The sequence below is a fragment of the Astatotilapia calliptera genome, chromosome 18, assembly GCF_964374335.1.
Source record: "Astatotilapia calliptera chromosome 18, fAstCal68.1, whole genome shotgun sequence".
NCBI classification, from domain to species: Eukaryota; Metazoa; Chordata; class Actinopteri; order Cichliformes; family Cichlidae; genus Astatotilapia; species Astatotilapia calliptera.
Window position 1 is genome coordinate 3,447,357 of NC_137439.1, and position 7,500 is coordinate 3,454,856.

A 7,500-nucleotide genomic window follows, 5' to 3' on the forward strand; every position below is an offset into this window, starting at 1 on the left:
CTACCACACATTTAGACTGATTTGTGACCACTGTTTGGGAGGGATGGTTATATTGTGTATCTGGAATGAATTTTAGGTCTCTACGTCCATCCCATGGGGAATGGGAGCAGTAACAAAGGTGTTGCGTTTATATTTTTGTTGTGTATATATATATATGTTGTGTATATATATATATATATATATATATATATATATATATATATATATATATATATATATATACATATATATATATATATATATATATATATATACATATGTATATATATATATATATATATATATGTATATATATATATATATATATATATATATATATATATATATATATATATATATGTATATATATATATATATATATACATATTCAATGAGGTAAATTCATTGAATAAATGTGTTTGTGGATTATCAGCCTTTAAATCTTTTTACTAGGTGTTCTGCGCCTCTTGTTTTTGCTGTACTGGAGTTGTGATGGGTTTTAGCCTCCCTGCAGTCTGAATTGGATGGATGTGTGGATATGACACATTTTTGTTAAGGCCATGATAATATTTACTGTTTTAGGGGGAAAAAGAAATTAGATTGTGAGAAGCGTCTTCAGAGAGCTTCATTATTGCACTGTATAACCTATGAGGAAACTTACAGCAGGGCAATAGCCCATGTCAGGTATTATCATTGGAAACACTCTAGAAGATGAGTATTTATAGTTTTGCTTTGTCGTAAATTTGTGAAAATTGAATTATTGAAGTGAAGTGGAGAGAGAGAGACCCAAATGCAGGCACTGGCTTATGTGCAATGAGTGAGCTTTACTTACACGTGGTGTACACACAATACAACAGGTATGCACAGACACGAGCTTAACACTATCAGACATGGCAACAGGGAGGGAACACAGAGACGCAGAACAGAAAGAGCTCAAAACACAAAACCTGAGAAGTAGAAATACTAGGACAGAAACCAAAATATTAACAGTGACTGTTTGTCACCTGTTTATAACTCGAGTTACCATCTTTTCTACACTGACTGCAGTACAGAGTGAGTGAGATGCCAATCTGTGCAATGAAGGATCACGACAGACAGCAGCTTATGTGCTCTCAAGTTTATCAAAGTTTATTATTTAATGATGTCACCATCATTCAGCAGGCTATTACAAGAATGCTGATTTTCTAACACTGGAATATTTCTAACAGTTTGAGTTATTTTCCAGTGTTAGAAAATCAGCACTGCTCAGTGTTAGCCATTGTTAATCTTCAAAACTGACTAGGTTACTTTTAAACATATAACACTGTCAAAGTGTTAATTTAACACTCAACAGTGTTGTATTTAACACTCAGAGGTGTGGACCCATATAGACACTCTCCAGTGTTAATTTAACACTGGAGATTTTGCTGTGTGACATGTCTCCCCATGTTTTTGTAAAGTTGGTCAGAAGGTTCCTTTGTAAGTGCGCATGCGCCATTAGCGTGCTGCCTGCTATAACCCTAATTTCCTTCAGGATTAATAAAGTATTCTGATTCTGATTCAAACTGTTGACTGGTAGTGGATATCTATTTGTTTCTGCTGAGATTACTTGTAGATGCACACACACTTTGATCTCAGCTGTGTGTGGTGGTAAATTACACACACACAAACACACACACACACACACACAGATTTGCAGTATTCAAATTATTCAAATTTGAGGAAAATGCAAACTATCTGTGCAGAAACTGCAAAATGGGTGGGCAGCAGGAAACAGGTTTCAAGTACGAACTCAACCCTGAGGTTTAGCTGGATATCAAAACATAGTAAGTAACTTCACATGTTCACACCTTTAATTTGCCATCTTAAAATATACATACCTGAAACAGACTAATAATTCATTTCCATGATACTTAAAGTAAAAACAAAAAAGCTAGAGAGATGGATGAGTTAAAACAAACCTCTGCTGGCTGTTTGTAATCCTCCAGTTGAACCCAAACGCTGTTGTGTCTTGCTGATGTTGACTTCTGTTTGAAAGTGTATGAAAAAAAGAAAAAACAAAGTGAAATTAGAAAAGCAAATAAACCTTAATATTTGCTTAATTTTTAACTTGTCGATGGTTTTGTTGTGAAGCTGCTAAAATCTTGAAGAATCTGTAAATACACCAACTTCATTCATTGTCTGTCAAATTTGATATAAATAACTTTACCTTTTAGCTCTACACAAAACACTGCCAACACCATCTAAAATACAATGATTAGATTAAAAATGACAAAGGGACACCAATGTTTGGATACTTAGTACAAATAATATTATAAATATTAAATGTTTTCATAAATTAAAATGAACATATCTAAATGAAACAAACATTGTCATGGTCTGGTTGGGCACCTACAGGTCTCAGACAGCGGCTCCTCCTCCTTTAGGCGGAGTCCGGTTGCCCCTCCCTGGCTGACCACCTGTGAGCAATCGTGCCAGCGGTATATCAGACCTGCGCTCTCAACCACTCATCGCCTGAGTATCTGCTATTCCCATGTTAGTTCAGTGGAGCATCCTAAACCTTGTCTTAACGCCGTGTGATGACTCACCTGTCTTTCTTGTCCTCAGAGATAGCACCCGGAGTGGAGATCTTGTTCCCCTCGCTCCCGTCCTCTTGGACCTGGGCCACCTGCTGCTTACACCACGTGGCCTGCCGGCCCACCGCTCACCTGCCTGCCTCCCCATACAGGCTTAGCCATGCTGCAGCAAAATATAAAGGAAGTTATCTGTAGATGACATAAAGTAGTTTTCAAACTAAACTAATAATAATGAAAGCTGTTGAAAGTTAAAAATGAATTATTTTAATTTACATGTTGTTATGCATTAGTCTTCCATTTTAGTACATTTTGAAAAATAAAATTTGACAGATTTTTTTCTTTGTTTTCTCCTCTCTCTCTCTCTCTCTCTCTTTGTGTGTGCACTGAAAAAAAGGGACTGGCCATCTCTTGGATTTATGTAAGCATCTTGCATGCATTTAACACAATTGCCTCATGTTTTAAAGTTAAATGTAACTATATAGTGTAAAAACTACATGATATGCAGAAAGGGTGTATTAAATTGTTCATATCATGTTCAGGTGAAGTAAGTCAATAAGATAGCAACGTTAAATCTCGTGAAACCACGCGTGATTTCATCTCGCGGGCTTTGGATCGTGGTTTAAAAAAGGCATCCATCTCAGTCAAGTCGAGCAGCCAACTCTACGTTTTTGGTATGTCTTGATTTTTTGAATTCATTTTTACCATATTTCAGCCAAATGTAGTTAAACGTCTAGAGTGTCGCCATGTAACATGCTAAAAAAGAGCCGTTAGCTTATTTGCTGTTTTATCTGTTGTCAAAGAATTGGCGCTTTTTCATTTGAATTTGTCTTTGGCACAAGAGCCGTAATATCACATTAAACCTAATTACGAGGCACTCATAACATAATTTGGTTTTCTGTGTGAATAGATTTGTCAACTGACTCTTCAGTTACATTGTGTATTTACTGCACCGTGGTGTTAGTGAGATTTTGGACATTGAACAGCTTTAGCTAATATCATCAGCGGCATTATGCTAGCTTACATCCCTACCCCTCCTGCCCTCACCTGCTGTCCTTTTGTTTTTGTTTTTTTTGCTGCACATTGAGAGATGACCTCTATTCTGCATTTCACCAGGAGTCAGCTGATGGATTGTGGGTTCAAGGTGTTATGGTAAGAAAGTATATTCTATTTTCGTTTCTGTAACTTAATTATAATAGGTTTTTTATAATTATTAGGTGCATGCATACTCACCCTATTAATACAACTGAGAGATCCAAAATCTGCCATAGGTTTAACTTATACCTGTATGTATTGCCAGAAAGGTGATTACTGGACTCGCATTAATGCACACTTGAACTAAAATGAGGTTGTAACTTGTGGGTTGTTGGGTTGCAAATCAGAAACAAACATCTTTGGATTTTTTTTAATCCCATAAGATCTGGAAACACAGTTTTTATTCAACAAAACATTACTGATTAACCAAGCACAGTGCCTGCTGTTATTTCAAAAATAATTTTATGTCATTTCAGATAAAATGCAGCATTCCAGTGCATCCCAACCATGCCTTTACAGTCAAGGTTTCTGACGGAGCTGAGTTTTTCTCTGACAGTCTGCTGAAAGTGTTTGCAAAGTGATCGGGGGAACAGGGCACAAAGCTAAAGGATGTAGCTGCCATAATGACAGTAAGAACTTTAAAATTCTTTAACTACAAAGTGTATATGTATTGCATTAGGTCAGTAAAAGATTTTTATGCTACATCCATTGAAACAGTCAACTATTACCTGTGAGTAATGATTCCACTAAAAGGATGCCATAATTTTCGTCATGCATTTACTGGCCCACTGAGAAAAAATTATCTTTTTGTTAAAAATAAATGTTCTGGAAACTATATATCCATAAAGTTGATGTCAAACAGGAACTTTTGATATTGCTTTGTAGATGCTGGTGTTGCATGTTGACTGGTTTAAAAAGTCAAGAGTTTTTGTCTGGGATCATTTTCTTCTGTGCTACTGAAAAGTTCACAAATCTCTGTTTTCTTTGTTATAATAGTCAAGGATGACATTAATGCTCGGAGTCCCTCATCAAAGTGCTCCGCATCTGTGTGAAAGACAATTGCAACATCTTTGTGCAGGAGTTCATGGTGAGTGTTTTATGAGTAGATTGTGGCTTTGCAACATTTAAAAATGCATTTAGTTATCCACTTGATCCTCATTGGACTGGTTAGGACCAGTAGTCCTCTTTAATAATTTGAAGTTCACATGAGGCCTGGTAGTGAACTCGGCCGCCGGCCCTTGAGGCCCCATCCCCACCCCTGTATTAGGGGTCACATCAGTGTGAAAAAACTTTAAATTTGTCATTCTAATGAACAAAGGAAAATCCCACCAATATTTATATTAGCTTTTGTTTGAAAAAATGACCAACTGACCAACAGCTAACCAAATTGTGGGGCTGAAAGTCTAAATTCTAACATCTTCTGAGTGACATAACCTGGATTTCTGATGGGCCGGTGTCTTTCTAACAAAAACTAATGTAAAGCATTTGAAATTATTATGTTTTTCACCCTCTCTTAGAAACTCTGTTAGACCATGAATGGCAGCATGGCAGGCCACTCTTTGGCTATAGCTATTTACTATGTTGCTTGCATTGGTTTAAATTACTCTAACATTAGAACTGGTAGATTAAAAAGAGATGAGTTTAAAAAGGAATCTTAAAGAAATGTTTTGTGTTTAACCAGGACTTGACTGAGGCCACTGCACAGATTGAGAAAACCACAATGAACATCTGTCTCCAGAGGATGCGGCAGGCAATGACTTTTCTGATGTTGTTCTTCAAGATCTGGATAACGTGACCTTTGCAGTAGCCATGCTGTTTGGACCTTTTTTATTCCTTCAACATGAGCTACCCATCACAACTCTGCTACACTTTTGAGGTGATTCAATGGGTGGTAATGGAGTTGGATGCAACTCAGCTCTCAAGAAAAGCTCACAACTAAGACAAAACTGCTCCTGCAACGAAGCTCACTGTTATGCATGTGAGGTGACCAGCTCTAGGTGAGAGGACATTTAAATCTCACACTTGTTCTGCTGCATTTTTGAAGCTCAATTCCAGGAACGGATCGCAGGGTTCATTTTTATATACTCTGCAACTGCCATGAGGACGAGCCGTTTTTTGTTGTTGTTTGTTTTTCCTTTTGCTCTGTACAAGTTCTGTTTGTCTGTTTGGCAGCATTTTTTAATTTCTCTTTGTATTTTTTCTTTCTTTTACTAGTGAAGAGATGTAGCGTGAACAGTTATGCAGTCTAAATATCCCATATGGGTCGTGTGAAATGGTATTTTCAGTTTCATTCAGTTGAAGTAAAGAACGTTGAATATTTCTAAGTGTGCTGTTTTGAACCAAGATGTCACAGTATGATCAGTGCTGTAATTTTTGACAGTCACTGTATCAATGTTATTTTTGCGTCTCTTGAATAAAGGTTTTGACCTGCAAGTGCTAATTTCTTTAGTTATTGGGGTAAAATGGGTAGTGTTAATAGGAAGGTGTTTGCCAATTCAGTAACCTAATTTAATGTTAATGGAAACTAACATTACCTCAAATTGTTTAGTTATAATTGTTGTTTAACTGAATCTTGATGTCAGAGGCCTTAAATAGAATGTTTTGTATTGTTCTTTCCCAACATTTTTCAAAAGAAACAGTCCAATTTCTTTGCTGGGATTGATTCCAGAGAACACGGAAGAACTGACATTATTTAACTGTTGATTTATATAGATTCAGTAGAGGAGTAATGTCAGTTTAATTCTTTACCTACTGCAGTGAAATTAGACATTTTGTTTTGAAAGGTTACTGGTGGATGCCAGCAACCATCTTGGAAGAGAACAATACAATCTGTTATAAGGCCTCCATTTGAAAATTGTGTATTTGATACTAGAATATAATAGCAAAATGTAATTTGAAGATAACATGTAGTATTTAAGTGACCAAGTAGTATTGGGTAAAAGTTATTGAATCGTGTTGGGATAACGTGAGAAAATTGTGAAGGATTAAAATATTCCAAGAGCTCAAATTACTTCATCAAAACATGTTTAAGTCACATTTTATCAACACAAATTGCACAGGTTTATTGAACATGAATAAATTGTGTTAATTTAACTCAATTGTTTAAGTTGCTGCCAAAGCAAAACATCTGTGTGCAACAAATGTCCACCATTGAATTAAGTAAATCCAACAACATATTTTTTTCAGTGTGTTTGTGTGTGTTTTTGCCCTGGGTACAGGAAGAAGAACGTATGGTGGAAGTGAACAGGACAGCGACTGTGTAACCAAGTATGAATTCTCAGAAGTCCTCCGCACCCTCATTCACAGCAAAGCTGAAAGTGAAAGAAGAGCTGCTGCAGGAGAATTGCGCCTAATGCCTACATGAGCTTCAGATGAACACAAAGGGTCTTCATGACCAACAATCACATGTGAAATTTAGACAAATATAATGCCAAATAAAACTGGAGTAAACTCATTTATTCCAGAATGTATACACTAAATGATGTTTTCCATAGGCCCAAGAACAGCACACAGCACAAGATCTGTACAATTACTGTTTCTAAATTGTTTCATAAATACTGCTCACATCAATGCACTTACAGTAGCCGCAGTAAAACCAAGAGGAAAATAATTCAAGTTTATATTCAATGGACCAAAACGTAATAACTTGGATATGGAGTTGGTTTCATGTTGATCTATGACTTCATCTAGTACTTACCAGGTGAGGTAAATGAGGTAAATACAATCTCATATGAGTAACATGACCTTTTAAAGAACTAAGCCGAAATGCAGAAGTAGTGTTTCAGGAAAAACTTCCTTAGACAGCATTCTGACTTTTCTGTATGACTTTCAACAAAAATAATTTGGTGCACAAGTTTGATTCATTTGGGCTTTTTCTAATTTCTTAACATTTGATTTGCTGTAAAATGACAATCATAACTTTCAGCAGTGATTA

General features: G+C 36.1%; 1 long non-coding RNA gene across 1 annotated transcript; it reads left to right on the forward strand.

The window, feature by feature from the left end:
• Window positions 1-2,917: 2,917 nt before the first annotated feature.
• Window positions 2,918-5,999, forward strand: LOC145421769 (uncharacterized). The gene is made up of 4 exons (XR_013903136.1): window positions 2,918-3,683; window positions 4,043-4,195; window positions 4,563-4,653; window positions 5,248-5,999. It is a non-coding gene; the product is annotated as an uncharacterized LOC145421769 (long non-coding RNA).
• Window positions 6,000-7,500: the final 1,501 nt, after the last annotated feature.